We start from the raw sequence: 18,332 nt of genomic DNA, 5'->3' as shown, positions 1-18,332 counted from the left end.
GATGATCTTGCAGTGTTTTGTCACGCAAGGACAAAAACACATCGCTAAGAATCGGGGCTAGGCATGCACCAATGCATATCCCGTCTTTTTGAGTGTACATATCCCCATTCCATTCTACAAAAGGCGCACTAAGATAAAATTATAACAATTCTCGGAAGGCATCGGCGGAAATTCCGCACTCGTTTTGGAAGGCTATAACACCATGCTTTTCGATGTGCTTATTCACAGCTGACAAAATTTCCGCCTGGGCAATCTTGTAATAAAAATCTTTTATGTCGACTGAATATCTGCAGTTTTTTTTTATCGTGGTCCCATCATCTTAGGAAGGTGATTTTCGTCAGAATTTTTTATTCTGAAAGGGTCATCGATCGTTAAAACGTTGAGTTTCTGTTGCAAGTATCTTGCGACATGCTCCTGCCATGTCGCTGCCTCTGAATCTATTGCACGAAACGGCCAGTTGGTGTTATGGGTCTTTGCAGAGAGAAACAATATTTGGATTCTTTATTCTCTCAGCCTTATTTCATCCCTCTTAACGTTAGCGTGTTGATGACTATTTCATTTTTGGGAAAATTTAAACTCTTCGCGGGTACTGAATAGAAAAATAGCGGCTGATATTTTTCGTTCTGCCTTCTCCTGCAGACGTCGCTATTTGAACGACATTTTTACTCTCAGGAGAGCAAAAATTACTGAAATGCTTTCCGTTGACTTCTTACAGCTCTCAAGAAACATGGGAAACCTGTCAACTCTCATCGTCTTCGGGGCTGCTTTTATCGGTACGAACTTTTAGTTGCGCGCAGAAACGCACAAACAGTGTTTTAAAAACTCATATAATCGTGCAAAATATTGCCATAGAAGGAAGGATGGCCACCATGAGGCGCAACTCGGCATAGATCCCCAACGACAGATACCAGAATATTGAAGCAGCGTATACCAGGAAGCAGCTAACATTGCGTCGTCCCTCCGCAGCTAGCAAGCCTTCTTTGCCGATCTGAGCGTTTTTAGGGCCGCATTACCCCCGTTTTTTATGTTCGTACGAAAAAAATTGTATTCTGTTGCGGGTATGCGAGACGAGGGTGAACCGCAGCGCATCAAGTTCCTGCCTAGGCAGGAGATGCTGAAAATAAAATATGGCCAGTAAGAGTTTCTCCTTACTACGTCGGCTTTAACTCAGTTTCGATACGAGGTATTTTTTAAGTGTTTGAGTAGCTCTGTAACCATATAACATCTACGAATACAGAAGGAGGACTGTGAGGCGGTTGCAAAGAAAGCATATTCACAAACTGAAATTCAACAAAAATTCAGGAAGATTGTTCTCATCAAGTTAGAGAGATCTGATCTTGACGTTAGCCATTACTGCACACTGCACGTCTTAAAAATATGCCCTGCAACTTCAATGCTTTTTTTTCAGTTGCGTACTTAGCACGCGTTGTGTATCGTTTTCTCGACCCAAGTGTCGGATATCTCCACAAGCACGTTTCAATGATTCAGCTGTGATTTAAAAACGTTCATTTCTCCGCCATTATTTCGCAGCGGCTGTCCTAAGCGGAGCTGCGGGTATAGACTACAGACTTTTTGGCCGGGACATTGCTGGCGACGCCCCCGAGGAGAGAATTGAAGACAGCCATGAATGAGGGAAGTCCTGTTGACGGCGCCTGAAGTATGCCTTGATGGAAAGTGAGAAGCCACGGCCATTGGCAGAAACGAGAAAATAAAGTGGACAGGTCAAGGCTGAATACGCGTTCCGTGCATACTCGACCAAGTGATATGCACACCCCTACAGCAACTATGATTTTCTCTTTAATGTGCGGGTCTGAGATCAGTTAACTTCTTGCAATTATAAATATGAATCCCGCAACCTTCGACTACGGCCCAAAAAAACTGTGATCCCGAATTAGATCCTTCATTGCCCGAAATCTGAACACCGAGCCCGGACTTAGCTCGAGATTCGAAACTTAGGCCCACCCAGCTAAGTCCCACGTCTTCAAGACCGGGCCGGGCACGGCCCCGGTGCAGTGTTCCTCTACGCCCGGACCGCTTAGCTCAACGCGAGGCCCAGCCGGGCTCGGTCTCGGGTCCCTCAGCAGCTGTAGAAGTAATTTGCTTACTGAATCAAATGTGGTCTCCTGCTGCACAATTAAGGAAGTGGCCTGTAAAAGCGGCGGTACCACAATGCTTATAAAATAACCGCTTTGGTGAACAGAAAAGGAAGGTGATGTGACGTGGGATAACCCCGTCTGCTTGTGAAACAGCGATCTCTCTCAGAAGCTCAAGTTCCGGGAAACATATGAGTACAGTTGCATTCTTGCGCATTAAACTTTGTGTTACCTGTAGGTTTTTAATGTACATTTTTGCTGAGTGTTTCCTGTCCTAATGCGCATGGTGCAGTGGGTTCAATTACTGATCACATAGGCTCTAGTCTCACACAAAATGGAAGCAAAATTGTCTCCTTATTTCATGGTGTGTGTTACAAACCGCGAAGTGCTATAAACATTATGCTCCCTTTCATTGGCGATTCTCAGCGCTCAGAAATGTCGTTTCGGGAATCGAAAGGAGAGAGTTTTGAATTGGCTTGGAACAAACGGCTGCCCTCCGACCAATATAATGAAGGCCTTTCTTTCGAGGTTTTTGTCAAGATTCTAACGCCCTACCATGAGCGGTAGCAGAAAACAACAGGTGCGGGGATTTTTCACTTACATCTGACCCCGTGTTCTCTTTGATGGCTGAAATCGCCGAAGCATGCGGTGCAATGTGCTTTAGTAGGCGAACGGACTCGTGCAATCCAGCCACGAGTGAGGCATTACAACGCGCCACTTCGAACGCCGCATTGGAGCAGCCATTGCAGAATTTTGCGCTTTTAGAGTGAAAGCTCTCCACGCTAGGTACAACTCTTAGCTTCTGGCTTTGCGTGCTAGCCTTTGACGCCGTACCAAGTTCAAACCAAGTGCACCCCGGGGGCTAACAATGTGCGACTATATACGTCTTGCTGCGAATAGAAATGGTATGCCTGTATGGTATACTCTTAGCTAATAGCCAGCAACCACTACGTGACGGATAACCAGTGGTTACTTGACCCTTGACCTTGACTTTGTACTATGAAATTTAACCTTGACTTTTGAGCTTGACCTCTAGAGCTGTGATTCTCATCGCCTCAAGCGACGTCATGCAATGACGTAGCAATGTGGTCCCACCATTCTTCGCTATATTTACCGCTGGCTTTGTATTCACTCGTCTGCGAGGTTCAGCCGTGTTGGACGTCTGCGAATTTTTTTCTTTCAGTAAACTTCTTGCCTTTCATCGCTTATCGCGGTGAGGCGTGCGCGTACATTGTTTGCTCAGAGCACTGTGACTGACGATGCCGCTGACTGAACTGGGTCTACAAATGTGCTTTTCCTGATTCCGCGTCAAAGAAGTAGTAGTACTAATGGTTTATTAAAAATGCACAGAAAGGATTTTAGCGCCGGCAGTCCTTTAGTTTCGAGACGTTCCAGGCTGCAGTCCAAAAAGAAACTATTTTGGCCGGGGGATTAAAATGTGACTATAGTAGACCGCAATAAAACAATGGACACTCGATCAGACAATATCATGCGAACTGCGTGCGCGAACTGTTACAATCTTGCATAAGTGCTTAATGATGAAAGAACTTTAAAATGATACTTCTCGTTGCCACTGGCGCGGATTCGTAGTTTGGCTTCCGACCTCGCATTACTGCTTCATCTCTCGATATCCCTTTCCTCTGACGAGCTAGACGACGTCGTCGCCTAGGTTTTCTTCGCTGTCCGAGCATCGACGACGAGCACACACACACACACACACACACGCGCACACACACACACGCACACGCACACGCGCGCGCACACACGCACGCACACACGCACACACGCACGCACGCGCGCACACGCACGCACGCACGCGCACACACACACGCACACACGCACACACACACGCGCACACACACGCACACACACACGCACGCGCACGCGCACACACGCACGCACGCACGCGCGCACGCACACACGCACGCGCACACGCGCACACGCACGCGCGCACACGCACACACACGCGCACGCACACACACGCGCACGCACACACACGCGCACGCACACACACGCGCACACGCGCACACACGCGCACACACGCGCACACACACACACACGCACACGCACACGTGCCCGCGCACGCGCACGCACACACACACACACGCGCGCACGCACGCACGCACACACACACACACACGCACGCACGCACGCACACACACACACACGCACACACACATACCACTGCAATGCTAAGCTAAGATTGCACTGACCAGAACTTATGATACAAACTCCCCAATCCCCTCACAATAAAACATAGCCAAGCCTATGAGCCTGTCCGCACTCGAAGACAGCAAAACAGGAGCTATACACGAAAGTTAAGGAACACGAAAAAAAGACACTTTTCCTTCGGCAAGTCCCAAAACAACAACAACAACAACGACAGCAACAACAACAACAACAACAACATTTAACATCTCTATTTGCTTAGAGTTACAAAGTATGCGAGTGCGGCTCCTAAACGCGCACTCCATTCCAAATCGCTGCTACTGGTGGACTGCCGTTGGATAATTTTATAGCTTTTTTATTCCTTTGCACGCTGAACTGCTGCTAGCTTCAATTATATCCCAAGTTCCGACCGAAAAGGTAAATACTGAGAAGATGCAGCGGGTATATCGTTTCATTTACAGACATCCTTTCCTGGCGAAACAGATCAGAACTGCAAGAAGCGAACTGCTACGCCAGCAGATCCCCTCTGGAACTAATTCAACCGCGGCCGCTGCGAGGTGCGCATGTGAGGTACTTGTCGCCTCCTGCTTCTTTCTTTGGCTTCCACGCTCCACAAGAGGGTACGGACCAGGTAGGCGATGGATTCTTGAGGCCTATACTCGCCAGGCAACGCCGGATACTTGAAACGGTTCCCTCTGTTCCCCGGAGCGCGGACCGGTTTCGAGAGTAATTTTCTCCAAAGCGGCAACTACGAATTTCCCCATACCATCACTGCCAGCCATGGCCAACACCACAGCCATCATCACCAGCGTAGCAAGAAACAAACAAGCAATTCGGATCTACACTTGTGACCTTGTGTGATCTGCACTTGCCTCTGCGGCGCTCAAAAGCGAAACTGGGGTTTTAAATCTTGCACGCACACTCTGGCTTCCTATTTTCGTTCAGTTTAATGTGCAGCCTCTTCGTGAGGACAAAAAGGCTGACCCGAGACACTTTAATTTTTCCTCGTGAGCACGCTGTTCTGCTTCACCGGAAGGAGAAACAGGCTGGAACCATAGCCGCCGATGTTCACGTCCGAGGGCTTCCAGGGTGCGCTGCAGCTGAGCCTCTGCATGACGCAGGATGTAGAACATGTCCACGTGTGCCAGCTTCTCCCCGGGGCAAGTGCGGGGACCCATGCCGAAGGTGAGGAGCGGCCCCAAGTCCTGACGCAGCTTCCCTGTGGCGAGGTCTAGGAATCGTTCAGGACGGAATTCTTCTGGATCGTCCCAGATCTTGGGGTCATGATTGGCGGCGTAGGCGTTGTACATGATGCCAGCGCCCTTGGGGATTGTAACCTCACCTGTGGAAGAGCGAATCGAAGAACTGACTACAACTTGCGCCGAGTGTTCTGGTAAGGGCGGACGATGTCATGCTCGCCTCTGCTACCTTATTTGCTACTGCTCCTTGCGGTCGTGCTGTACCGGCAAGCAAACTGTGCGTATGGTGATGAAAACTGAAGACGATGGTAAGAAAGCTGGGCGGGATGGTCAAAATTTGCATTTTCGCGTTTGCTATAACAGTGGATATCATTGTCAGTGCAGCGCATACCACGTGGACGAGATGAGACCCAGACACAGCGCTAAACTTAAAACATACGTTTAATGAGGCTTTTCCACTGTTTAAATACATTGGCGGACAGTCTCAAAAAAGTGCAGAAAACACATGCGTAAAATGCCATAAAAGACATGACCGGAACTCTGCACGAGACAACAGTGGCACATGGCAAGCTGTGATTATTTCATTATCGGTGGCTCATCAGTTTGATCAGAGTGATATCAGTTCGCATTACAAAAATTTTTGGTTTTCTTAGTCGTGTTTGCTCTGTGGGTTTCATGTAGTTGTGTCATGGTTTTAAAGATAAAACAAACTGCCCTCTCTTTGCTTCTGTTTAATGATTTAGTTAAGACATAATGACATCGCTGTTAATGCTCACCGACTTTAGTGTCCGTGGTCGTCTTGTGCGGGAGGCCAAGCGGAGTTATTGGCCACAACCTGAGCGTCTCCAGAAGGCAGGCCACGGTGAACGGGAACTTGGCTCGGTCTTTGTAAACGGGAGGAGTGTTTCCTGGAGAGGGGCATGTATCGATAATTTCTCTGAACTTGGCACTTTGGGGAGCATGAAATCATCCAGGACTTATATTCTTAGGCATATTAAGTTAATTTCTAAAATCGTGGGCGACGTGCCAAGATGCTTCGCTTTGAAATTTTTAAAATTTCCAATGCTGCGCATAGTTATGTGACCTACACCGAGCTTTTAAATTTAGCAGCGAAAATGCATCGCGGCTTGATTTTTACAAAACAAATGAACTTATTCGAAATAAGTTCTTGCCGATGTTGTCCTCGATTTCTTTCTGGATCTTTTCTTGAATCCTTGGTTCTTTGGCCATAATCAGAAACAGCCACTGAAGTTCGGCGGCCGAAGTTTCGGTGGCAGCTGTAATGAAATCAAGAGCAATAGCAAAGAACGCTGTGAAATAATAGCTAGAAAACTCTAGACGAGTTTTTTGAATGTCACTTGTTTTAGTACGTTGTATATTAAATATGCTATATGAAAAAGTGTGAAATTGAACTCTATGCCTGTTTTATGTTGCAATATTTTTCAATACGGAGACAGAGAAAAGAGACCCGTAATGACGCACCAAAAAAGAAGGTCGTGAAATCCACACAGCCGCTACGTACCCACAAAGATGTCTAGGACAACCTGCACCATGTTGCCTTTGGTCAAGTATACGGCGTCACCTTTTTCTTCCTGGATGGCTTCTTCTCGAGCGGCAAGCATGGCTTGCGTGAAGTTCTCTGCTTTGCCTGTGCGAAGTAAAAACAGTAACTTGTAAACGCTGCGAAACTGGGCAAAAAAGAAAAAAAAACTCCGGAAACAATTCAACCAACCTCTGAAGCTATCACTAAACTACTCGCTTAAAGTAAACACCGCTGTTGTGTTGCTCCTCTGGTTGGCAGCGGCTAATAGCCTTCAGTGTTGGAAATTCACTAAAAAGTAGTAACATTGAACTTTTTTGTTAAAAATGATTATTTATACATCAGTCACAGTGCTGAGCTATGAGTGCACTAGAACGCACTGGTATTCCTTTTAGATGCAGCCACGCCCGTAGGATGCATGTATCTGTGTGTATCGTCTGCTGCTGAAATAAATAGAAAAACACAAAACAGTATAAATTTGTCTGCCAATGAATCTGTAAAAGCGTGTTGCTACATGCGTTAATAGATTACTATAGTGCCAATTAAAAATTCTTGTAATGCTTCTCTAGGGGCTTTATGGCATTTTTTCTCTTTCTATGACTGTCGAATCAGCTCTATATTACTGCAGAGAGGTTATGACTGCATATGCGACGATGAGCTACAACTGAGTTGGAGCTCATCAGCTTTCCGAACGAAGGTTTTGCTCTAATTGCTGTGTCATGGGCGGTCATCACCTTAAGATTTTCTTCTTTTAGAGAGTGGTTAGTGCGCTAACAGCCACCTTCAGGGAGGAGAATGATTAACAGTGAAGGGCATTGTGGCAATATTATCAGAGCACACAGCTGCAGAGGCGCTTCCACAGGGAAGGATATCTAGGCAAATCCTCTCCCTCGCCTTTGTCATCTTCGGGACTGATTTCTGTACGACGCACAATAACACTGCGAATCACATAAACCTAAGATATGTAAGCATGTGCGTAAAAAAACTACACTTGACAGCTCGAGTCTGCAACTTGTAACTGCCTTAGGTTGGAGTTATATCGTATGGATAGTGTGGTAACTTTGCCACCAATAAACCTGGGTTTGTCCAGGCTACTATTCCAGCGTACAAACTGCGTCGGCATTCTCACTGACTTAGCTATTCAGAACTGAGGCCTTACAACTCCTATTACAACAATGCCCTACCTTCGGGAGGTGCACTGCAAGAGTCAGATCTCGGCATATGGACACATTCACAACTTGTACCTTTGTCATTCGTGTTGATCTTTCAAAAAACTTCTAAACAAATAGGTAGCGTGCAGTTTCGTGAGCATACCTGGTACGTAGGCGGCTTCAGCCTTGGTGAACAGCCTGTCGACGATCTCCCTAAATTCTCGGAATATGTCTTCAATTTTCGTCTCTCTCCTGTGGTATAAAAGTGCCAGCCAGGGCGCGATGTCGCTCGGAAGACCATTGGGCGCAACCTTGAGGAACTCATGATCGATCTCTTCAAGGCGACGTATATCTTTGCTGTTGTCGTCGAGCCTGATAAAAGAACCAAACACAGTTCGATAAAAAATTCTTTAAGGGAGTGTAATTGGCAGTTGTTTGAGCGAATGAGTGGCAAAGTACTCTGGCAACCACATGCAGCGAACGTGCCATTATGTTCGCGCCGAACTTGGCGTAAATGTGTACGTTCGTACAAATAGAAAGGTAAACAACACCGAAAGCTAATATTTTACTTGCAGCCACTCGGTGCTACGGGCTTTGAAGATGACGATAAAAAATTATGCTAATAAGACGTGAATGTCCTGCCAGTCTTTGCTTTACACGAGTACAGACTTTTAATGAGCTTCAAAAGTACTTCGCGGAGCAATGAAAATTATGTTGGTAATTTGGGAGAACTTGCAAAAAACACCCATATTCCACAAACCAGAAATAAAGAAATTTGGCTAGTTCCTACACCTAGAGCATATATATTACTCAGAACAATCGATCTCGTATACGCTGCCAGTGCTATTAAATAACTTAAAGAAATGCTTGACCCTTTCCAGCATTCAAGTACTGGTATTAAGAAATTTTTTGTGAACAAATTTTTGTCATGACGCTGCATGAATTCTTGTGTTGGTACTTTTTGCTTTTTTTTCCAAGGTGTGTTATCTTCTTTTGTGCTATAATGTATAGCGCAGAATTTATTGCCTCTTGTCTGTTGCAATGCCAACGTGAAAAAAGGGGGCAGGACCTCTGTCAAGCTTTCGAGCTTTTACTCCTGTCTCCTTCTCTAATATAGAGAAAATAAAGGCTGATTGATTGAATAATTGATGTTTATGAGATAATTACTCTGACTGGAAAATGATAAAGATCTGTGCCTAGATCACGAATAATTCCTCCAAAGAGTTTCCTCACTTATCTAATGAGATGTCCACGGTGGAAGCTCTGATAAAAACATTGGCTCACAATTAAGAGATACCTGTCAGTCACGTGCTATTCCCAACAAAGGCTGAACGGGAGCTAGTTGGTGTAACACTATGTTGGTAAACAAGTTTTTGTGCTGCTCAGAATTGGCGGGACAATGTAAAGAAAAGGGCGAGGAACACACAGTGAAGAACAACTAGCAACTCTCTGCTCCACTCTGCCTCTGGAAGCGGTAGCTGAGAACACTTGGAACACATGAAAAATAAAGAAAACATATAAAAACGAGAGATAAAAACCTCCTCTGAAGTCTTATCAGTCAATAGTGGTTATTTAATGATGTGGTTCTTTGCGAGGCTGTGTTTTCAGTTGCGGAGTTTGTTTTGTTTGCTTAGCGACAGGAATTATGAACCTAGGTTGCTCTATGTCCCTATGCATCAGAGCAACTGATGGGGTGCAGACGCATATGTAGTGTTGTCCCGAGTTCACGCTACACACTTCTAATATCGCTCGCGTCCGCCTGTCTTTTGAACACGCAAGAATGTCTGCTTCATGAAACTAGGAGACGCATATCACGCATATTTTCAAATGACCGTCCAAATTACTAATTGCCCCGTCCTATTAGCAACTAAATTCATGTGTTTTTGTGTCGTCTCAGTCTTTCTTTGACGCATGTTTCACTTTGGCAAATTTAGGAATTCCCGTACGAAAGCGGAATATTTCCACAGTTATTTTAGACGGTCTACCGGCGCCCCCGTGCGGTCTGTCTTCGTCCTTTGTCGCACGCCGGACTTCGTTGTTTTCTGCTGGGTTCTAGGGTCGGTCGGCTGTGCTCTGCTCAGGGCTCTTGCCAAGTACTGTTCTGCCAGGGAGAACGTTCTACCGGCGTCCGGTGACATTTTGGTGGAGGTGCTGGGTACCGATCCATGTAAGAAGAAGTTCCAGGAACCTTCAGCGCTCAGCGACACCCCATGTACACGACACCTGTCCACAAGTGGAGCCGCCGCTTGAGAGGCTTAGCCCCCGAATACAATCTCCTCACTGCGCCATCCCGCACGATGACCTCTACGCCGGCCAGCCAGACCATCCAGCAATCTGTGAGTTCGCCACCGCTACCTCTCCATACTCCTCATACGCCCGCGTCGTTTCATGGTGACAAGTTTGAGGATGTAGATGACTCGTTGGACGGGTACGACAGGGTTACTGAATTTAATCTGTGGGACGAGGACCGCAAACTTCGACACGCCTATTTTGCTCTCCAGGACGCCGCCAAGACGTGGTTCGAAAACCACGAATCCGACACCCGCACCTGGCGAGACTTCCGGCGGCTTCCACTGGCGAGCCTTCTACTGAAAAGGAGTGCCTAGCTGTTGTGTAGGCGATAACGAAGTTTTGACCCTACTTGTATGGTCGCCCGTTTCGGGTCGTGAGTGACCACCACTCACTGTGTTGGCTCGCGAACCTTAAAGACCCCTCTTTCCGACTAGCTCGTTGGAGCCTTCGCTTGCAGGAATTTGATGTTACAGTTGTCTACAAGTCGGGCAACAAACACAGCGATGCAGACTGCTTGTCCCGTGCTCCTATCCCGTCCAGCTCTGATGACCTGGGTTATCTCGAGGGTACCGCCTCGTTACCCCCTCGTCTATTCGCGCGTGGCTTGTCGTCGTTTTGCTTGCGGGATGGCGTCCTTTACAAACGAAACTACGGTCCCACGGACTCTGGATACCTGCTCGTGGTTCCAACGGCGCTCCGCACTGACGTCTTGCAGGCATGCCACGACGAGCTTCCTTCCGGCCACCTCGGATTTTCTCGTACGATGTCACGAGTTCGTCACTATTATTACTGGCCCAGGTTTTCTGTGGCTGTCAAGCTTTACGTACGCACTTGCCGCAAGTTTCAACATCGGAAAAAACCACCTTTCAAGCCGGCTGGCTTGCTCTAACCTATTGCTCCGCAGAGAATCTCTTTCTACCAAGCCGGCAAGGACTTACTGGGTCCATTTCTCACGTCATCATTGGGTAACCGGTATATTGTGGTTGCCACTGACTACCTCACCCGGTATTGCGAGACGAAAGCCCTTCCCCGCGGCACTGCTGCTGAAATTTCGGACTTTTTCATCATCAGCATAGTCCTCCGCTATGGCGCCCCTTATGTTGTTTTAACTGACCGAGGCACAGCGTTCACGTCCACGCTTACTCAGGAAGTTATGCTGCTCAGTGGCACAAGTCATCGTAAGACCACAGCTTACCATCCTCAAACGAACGGCCTAACCGAGCGCCTTAATAAGACTATCGCTGATATGATTTCTATGTACGTCGACGATGACCATAAGAACTGGCACCAAATACTTCCGTACGTCACGATTGCTTACAATACTGCCCTTCAAGAGACGACGGGGTTCACGCTATTTCGTTTGGTGCACGGTCGTGAAGTCGTGACTACGCTGGACACGGTGTTGTTGCCCGATATTGCGCAGCCATCCGTTGCCGACGCTGATGCATTCGTTCGCCATGCAGAGGCTGCCGGTAGGCTGGCTCGGGAACGAACCTGCGTGCGGCAAGAAGTCAGTGCTCACCGCTACAGCCTTCGTCATCGCGAAGTCATTTACCATCCCGGCGATCAAGTGTGGGTTTGGAGCCCCATCCGTCTGCGCGGTTGCTCCGAGAAGCTTTTGCGCCGTTATTTTGGCCCCTACGAGGTACTCCGCAAACTCAGCGACGTTACGCATGAAGTGCGACCGCATGGGAGTGTTCGCTCTTCAAGACGCCCGCCGACATCCGAAATTGTGCACGTCGCCAGGCTCAAGCCATAGCATGCCCGCTAGGACATCTCTGGCCACGTTCAGTGCCTGGGACTCTGTTCACGCCCACGCGTGGCTCCCCCTCTTTTTCAGGCATCGAGTCGATGCCTTTCCAGAGGGGAGGGGCAATGCCATACTTAATTTAGACACTCTACCGGCGCCCCCATGCGGTCTGTCTTCGTCCTTTGTCGCGCGCCGGACTACGTCGTCTTCTGCTCGGTTCTAGGGTCGGTCGGCTGTGCTCTGCCCAGGGCTCTTGCCAAGTACTGTTCTGAAGAGAGAACGTTCTACCGGCGTCCGGTGACAGTATCATAAACAAGCCCGATGGAGCAAGAGATAAACTGATAGAGAGAGAGAGAGAGAGAGAGAGAGAGAGATAAGCTTAATGAAAAGAAGGACAAAGAGGTCGGCCGAAAATATGGATATGTGGCCTGCTATTCTGCTCTGGGCAAGACGAAGAGGAGAAGAAAGAGGGTCGTGATGGGTGACGATGTGGTGAGATGAGAGATGAGAATACGTTCACGCCCATTTGATGGCATGACAAACGCGAGTCGAGGCCCGTGTCGCTCAAGAAACGTGAAAACGCCCGCATTGGCTGGAGAGATGAATTGAAACTTGCGCTTACTTTTGCTGAACTTGTGCTTAATTTTGCGTGTCTTTGCCTGGCGTTTGAAGTTTTTCGCATTGATCTTCTTGCACAGTTGTTTCAGCATTTCTGAGGCTTTCGTCATGACTGTGAATTTGTGTTTTCCTGCAACCTTTTTGAGTCTATGTATTGCCTTGTATACTAAAGGTATGACGTCATACCTTACCTATACAAGCTATCGTTGCCAGCTGCGGTTGGCTGTGTGCACTTCGTCCTAACCTTTACGTTGTCAATTTATAAGCAGCGCGCAAACCTTTTGACCAGCATACACGTTTTCCCCCGATGTGCATAGTGACCACGACTAATTCACGGCCGACAGATGGCGTTTTAGATCCTCTGAAACGTTGTCACATCTATCAGTCCTTGGCATGTTGTTTAAAACTTGTTGCGCAAGTTCTGGCCTTATTAGATACCCATCTGGGAACCCACACACACCGCCTATACGAGTGATGTTGCGAATGTTTTGGTGCTTTTTGGCACCCGTAACACTCGTAGCAAGAGGGGAGGTGTGATTTTTCTTGATGTTTAGTCTGATGGCCGCGGGCCTCAGCTATATCTTACTGTTCGCAGGGGCTGGCCGTAGGTAACGAAATCAGGGGAAAAAAAATAGCACTTTCGTAGGTGCGTTTACTTCCAAGGTGTTAGGGCACCATTAAAATGCTATTTTTTTAAAATGCTGCATGGCACAAATATAGGATGACCTGTATTTCCAGAAGTAACCAGACAACGGAGTTAGTTTCTAGGTGATGTAGAAGAGCACTTTTGGCACCTCTTAAGATCTAGATATCTAAGATAAGGATAACCCATTCCCTCACCTTTTGAGACATTTTAGCTTTTAGGATTGCCGTAAGCTCTCCGTAAGAAGGCAAATGCAGGGCGCGGCAGAAAGTTAGGTGGACGGATGAGATTGAGAAGTTTGCGGAGATATGATGGCCGCAACTGGCCAAGGACCGGTGTAACTGGAGAGACATGGGTTAGGCCTTGTCCCTGCAGTGGGAGTATTCAGGCTGATGATGATGATGACGATTTAAGGTCTCCACTATAAGCACTGCCGAGTTACTTTTGGCAAAGGCGGTACCAACGGTACCTTTCCAGTAACAATGACGGGTTCAACGTGTTTGCTACTTCAGCGGCAGAAGTATTTTAAGTTTGAAGCAATAAATGCGTGCGCGATGAGTTATCCACACACTGGAGGCGAAATAACGCATTCAACATCCAACATCAATGGTTTACCAAAGTCAGAGCGGCTTCTGTGAATTTTTTGTGCGCATAACAGTAATAAAACATTGATTGATTGGTTGACTGATTGATTGAAAGCTTGGAAAACTTTGTGGGTGGTCAGTGTTGCAAGCAATAATAGTCATGTACAAATTACGAAGTATAAAAAATTATTCCCGTTCCAACCTTGTCCCGTAGACCGACACTCTTATGAGGTCGTACAGGATGCGGAAAAATGGCTTCCTTGAGTCGACAGTCTGCGGCCCTCTTTCCAACGAGTCCACGAAATTGTCAACAACGTCCGTGCAAAGCTTTTCCAGTGAATCGCTCACGGCGTATTTTCTGTAACGATTGAAAGAGCGGGTAGTTATTAAGAATGTCCACTCGAAGCAAGGCGCACACACTGGGATGTCAAAGGGAACAGAAAAAAAACATCGAATCTCGCCATTAGTATTCTTATCAGGAGAGATGGCTTCAGTGCAAGAAGCAGTGAAGCTGTAAGGTCGCACGCACTATGTACAGTCTTTGTCATGTATACAGCCCAAGGGGTCTGCTTGTGAGCCCTGCAGCGCGGCTCCTTTTGCATACTCGGGACCATAATCTCACGAAGCCTGGAGGAACTTAAGTCCTCATCCCTCCCAAGCTTAGGACTGTCAAAGGCGCTTAAGAGCCCCGCTACATGGTTTGGAAGAAAACCCCTTGGGGTGTTATTTTTGACAAGGACTGTGCATACCCTTTCTAATGAATTCGGTCGAGGTCGGTCAAATATCTCTTGTGTTGCATGATGTTTACCCGTAGCCTCAAAACGACGTCACGTGTTAGTTGGCGTTGTGACGTTTCAACGCAGGCATCCACAAAAGATTTGACTCGCTGCATGTGCTACCAAGCTTGAATATATTGGTTATAATGCTTCATATTTTGGCCTGACGCCACCTTGGGTGGAAACACATCACTCGTTTAATCTTTGTTGGGAAATGCGTAATCAAAGCCGCAAAGCTTCATCCCACAAGACGTCCGTATTAAGCGCTCTCTCCACTGCCTATTTATAAGAGTGAGAAAGTTGAAACATTTTCAAGGTATGTTAGCCTCCAAGCGTATGAGCGTGCGCAGGCGTGGCGAAAATACTTGTCCGCTGCAGTGCATCAGAGAAGAAGGAAAGTGCTCTGGATAAGAGGGCAAGGAGTACTCGCCTGACGGCGAGCAGAGCAACCTTGCGAAGTGCTTTCCGTCGGGGGTTGTAGTCTTCGAAGAGAATGTCATGATGCCCTTGAAGTTGCAGTTCGCCTTGAAAGTAAGCGCACCAAACCCATGATTAGAAAAAAAATTAAACAACATTGAAATGGTAGTCGTGTATTGCGGATTCCAATCCTGATGGGCCTATGGCCTGTGTAACACTTGGAGTTAGATGGCTAGTAGGAAAAAAGCTCTTTTTGGCTCCCAGGATTGTGCGTCCAACAGAGGCTGGATGCGAAGAAAATAGGCATGAGTGATTTAAAGCGTCTATTTAGCAAGACACAGCTTTGATAGGTGCAACTATATGTAAGTCTGCTTATATATACTCGCACGGTTGAATTATGCAGGGCATGATATGTTACGAAGGGCTGAAGTGGGATGAAGGATGTGGATAGGTATATGGCGCTTATTATATTGTGTAACTGGAATCTCCGTTGCTAAAAATTTCTGTGGTTGCGGTGCACAGGCCCTCCAGCTTTTCCGACAGCCTCGCCGATTTGTGGAACTCATAAGACAACCTGTAAGCGGTCGTACGACGCAATTGCATATCGGCGCCTACTCCCGCCCAGACGGCGGCAGTCGTCTCCTCGACTCAAGTGGCGCTCACGTGAATCTGGCTCGGTGCGCCGGTCGGTCCTGAGTGCCTACCGCATCGCCTGTCTATCCTCTTTCCTCTCTTCCCGGCGCCGTCTAGATGCCGTTTGTGCTGGTGATGTTTGTTTTTCGCGAGTGAGGCGCGTCGATTCATCAGCGTTGATGGCCGGAAGCGCAGAGTTTGGGGTGCGCGGGCGTGACGAGCGGACATGCATGGAACAGTGCGAGCCCTATTGAAGTGCGCGAACAAGAATTGAGTTGTAACTGCAATATATCGGTTCCTTATTCTGATTAATTTGTGTGTGTTTCGAGTGTCCTTACTCGCTCCTCCTACCCCCCTTTTTTGTCATCTCTAACAAACCGGTAATGCACACAACAAATTTTAATGAAAAGGTTAAACAATATTGCTTGCTTTCCTTAATAGAGGACAACATGGCCAAAAGGGTTAAGGTACAGGCGATGAATAGCAGCCTTACCAACATTATCAAGCAGTGCTCACGAGAATTAGGTAATGTACGTAGTTTGCTATGCAGGGCACTAGCGAGCTACACTATGTCCCGTAGCCGTATGTCCCACGATATGAAAGTTTCGAACCCTGTAGATAAGAAACCTTGCAGAAATGTCGAAGGAAATCAGTTAGCGTTGGGTAAGGGACATAACGTAGTATAGTATGGAGCGGATCGAGCTAATTCTAAAGTACGAATGTAGCCTCAAATCAGCAAAGAGAACATTAGGTGGGGGCTGGGGCGAAGATGAGATGTATGCACTTTGAGACAAGAGGTATTGAATTCTATGTGAATATGTGTGGTAGTAGAATTAATCATGGCATCTAAAAACACTACGTCGCCTGCAAATATTATATTCGTTGAAGTTATACCGAGGAAAAATATGTACTTGCTAGGGAGTGGAGGTGTGCGACAAAGATTCTATAATCCGTATTTGGAGCTCACCCATCCTGGTGTGGATGCGTCCGGCGAACTCGTGTCGGCGCTCAAGAAACGCCTCCCGTATGGCGCTGTGGCTGTTAAGGATCACCATGGGCTTCTCGGCCATCCAAAGCGTGAAGACGTCGCCGTATGTTTTGGCCCACTCGGTTGCTTTAGAGTGCAAGTCATTGACGTTGCGAAGTACTGCGCGATGAATGGAGGACGCGCACGATGAGTAGGAAGAACTGCCATGGGCAATTTCTTCTACACGTGCTAATAAAGCGGCAATGGCCGTCTAAGACAGACACTCGGCTCCATCTCCCCCAACTTGTGGGCAAGAAATGGTGCAGTGCTGTCGCAATTATGGAATGGGAATGAACAGAACCATTGGAATTAATTCGCTGCGCGACCACGAACAACTGAACGTGCGATATATGGCGAGAAGTTGTTTTCCTTGGAAGTCTTTTAGCCTAAACACATTTGTTTCGTGTGTCGGAGGTAAGCTAAACTGACGCCAATGCAGGTAGCAGCTGCAATACAGTTTGCCACACCCGCCCTATTGAAACATCTGGGGCGCCTACCTCGCAGTCAAGTAGAGCAAACTGCGGTCGTAGGACCTATGTCATTAAAAGACCTCGGAAACCAGGCTCCAAGATGGTTAATCCTTAAATCTTTCCTAACGTTTGGCACAAAGTCGCAGCAGAAAAAAAACTTTCAAAGCTGCTGAGCACGACAGAAACCGTAAGAGTAAATCAGTGTCTTGTCTGCAGCTTTTCTTTTGTTTTCTGCTGAAGATGCCTTCGAAAGATATTCATTGCTATGGCCAGCTTAATGTCCCTGATGGCTATTGATTTTTTGACCTTGTCACATTCCTCGCAGTCTTTCCATACCGAATAGCGGCGCCGCTTTGTGGCGGCCTTATTTAGGACACATGATCTTCTCTGTATATTAATTTCACGGTGGCTTTGATTCGAACGCCTTAAAATCTCGTTGTTTATGACATCGACCTTAGTCGGCTGTGTACCTCACAGGGAATGCATGAAGAGTATTTAGGACATTCCAATAGCTGCAAAAGCGGAGAAATACTTTGTGCTGGTGCACGGCGGTCATGTAGAGTGCATTTGCGTCCCTGGTACATGTACAGTTCTTTGCTGAAAATTACAAGTATCCCCAATAAAGATTTGCAACCACCGTTCTGCTGGAAACTGATACTGTCATACCGATGCCGCAGAAATGTTACGAAAAATGGCATCTTTAGAAAGACGTGCTTTGCCCAGCCAGATGAAATTACCCAGAAGGTTCCCGACTAGTGGCAGCGGGAATGGTCCTTTGGGATACTTGGACACCTTGTGGTAGAAGCGGCCCACCAGGTATGTTACGCCGAAGACCAGTGCCGTGGTGAGCCAGCGCCAGTTCCACAAGAAAAAGGCGAGCTTCTCAATGAGAACGCTCATGGCTGCGTCTGCTGTAAGGAATGGAAAGTGATCAAAGTGTGGTCTGACATGTAAACGCAGTGTAGGGAGT

The 18,332-nt window shown here is 47.3% G+C and overlaps 1 pseudogene across 1 annotated transcript; it reads right to left on the bottom strand.

Moving 5' to 3' along the window:
• Positions 1–5,256: 5,256 nt before the first annotated feature.
• On the bottom strand, positions 5,257–18,262 carry LOC149339521 (steroid 17-alpha-hydroxylase/17,20 lyase-like; annotated as a pseudogene). Its single transcript, XR_016283808.1, has 9 exons — positions 18,100–18,262; positions 16,833–17,012; positions 15,246–15,339; positions 14,242–14,397; positions 8,316–8,524; positions 6,984–7,109; positions 6,634–6,738; positions 6,238–6,369; positions 5,257–5,604 (listed from the first exon to the last, which is right to left on the bottom strand). The product of XR_016283808.1 is annotated as a steroid 17-alpha-hydroxylase/17,20 lyase-like (transcript).
• Positions 18,263–18,332: the final 70 nt, after the last annotated feature.

Source organism: Amblyomma mixtum, chromosome 6 (assembly GCF_055824585.1).
Source record: "Amblyomma mixtum isolate Tamu chromosome 6, ASM5582458v1, whole genome shotgun sequence".
Classification (NCBI taxonomy): Eukaryota; Metazoa; Arthropoda; class Arachnida; order Ixodida; family Ixodidae; genus Amblyomma; species Amblyomma mixtum.
The sequence above is the reverse complement of the archived record's forward strand: the minus strand, read 5'-3'. Positions and strand labels throughout refer to the sequence as shown.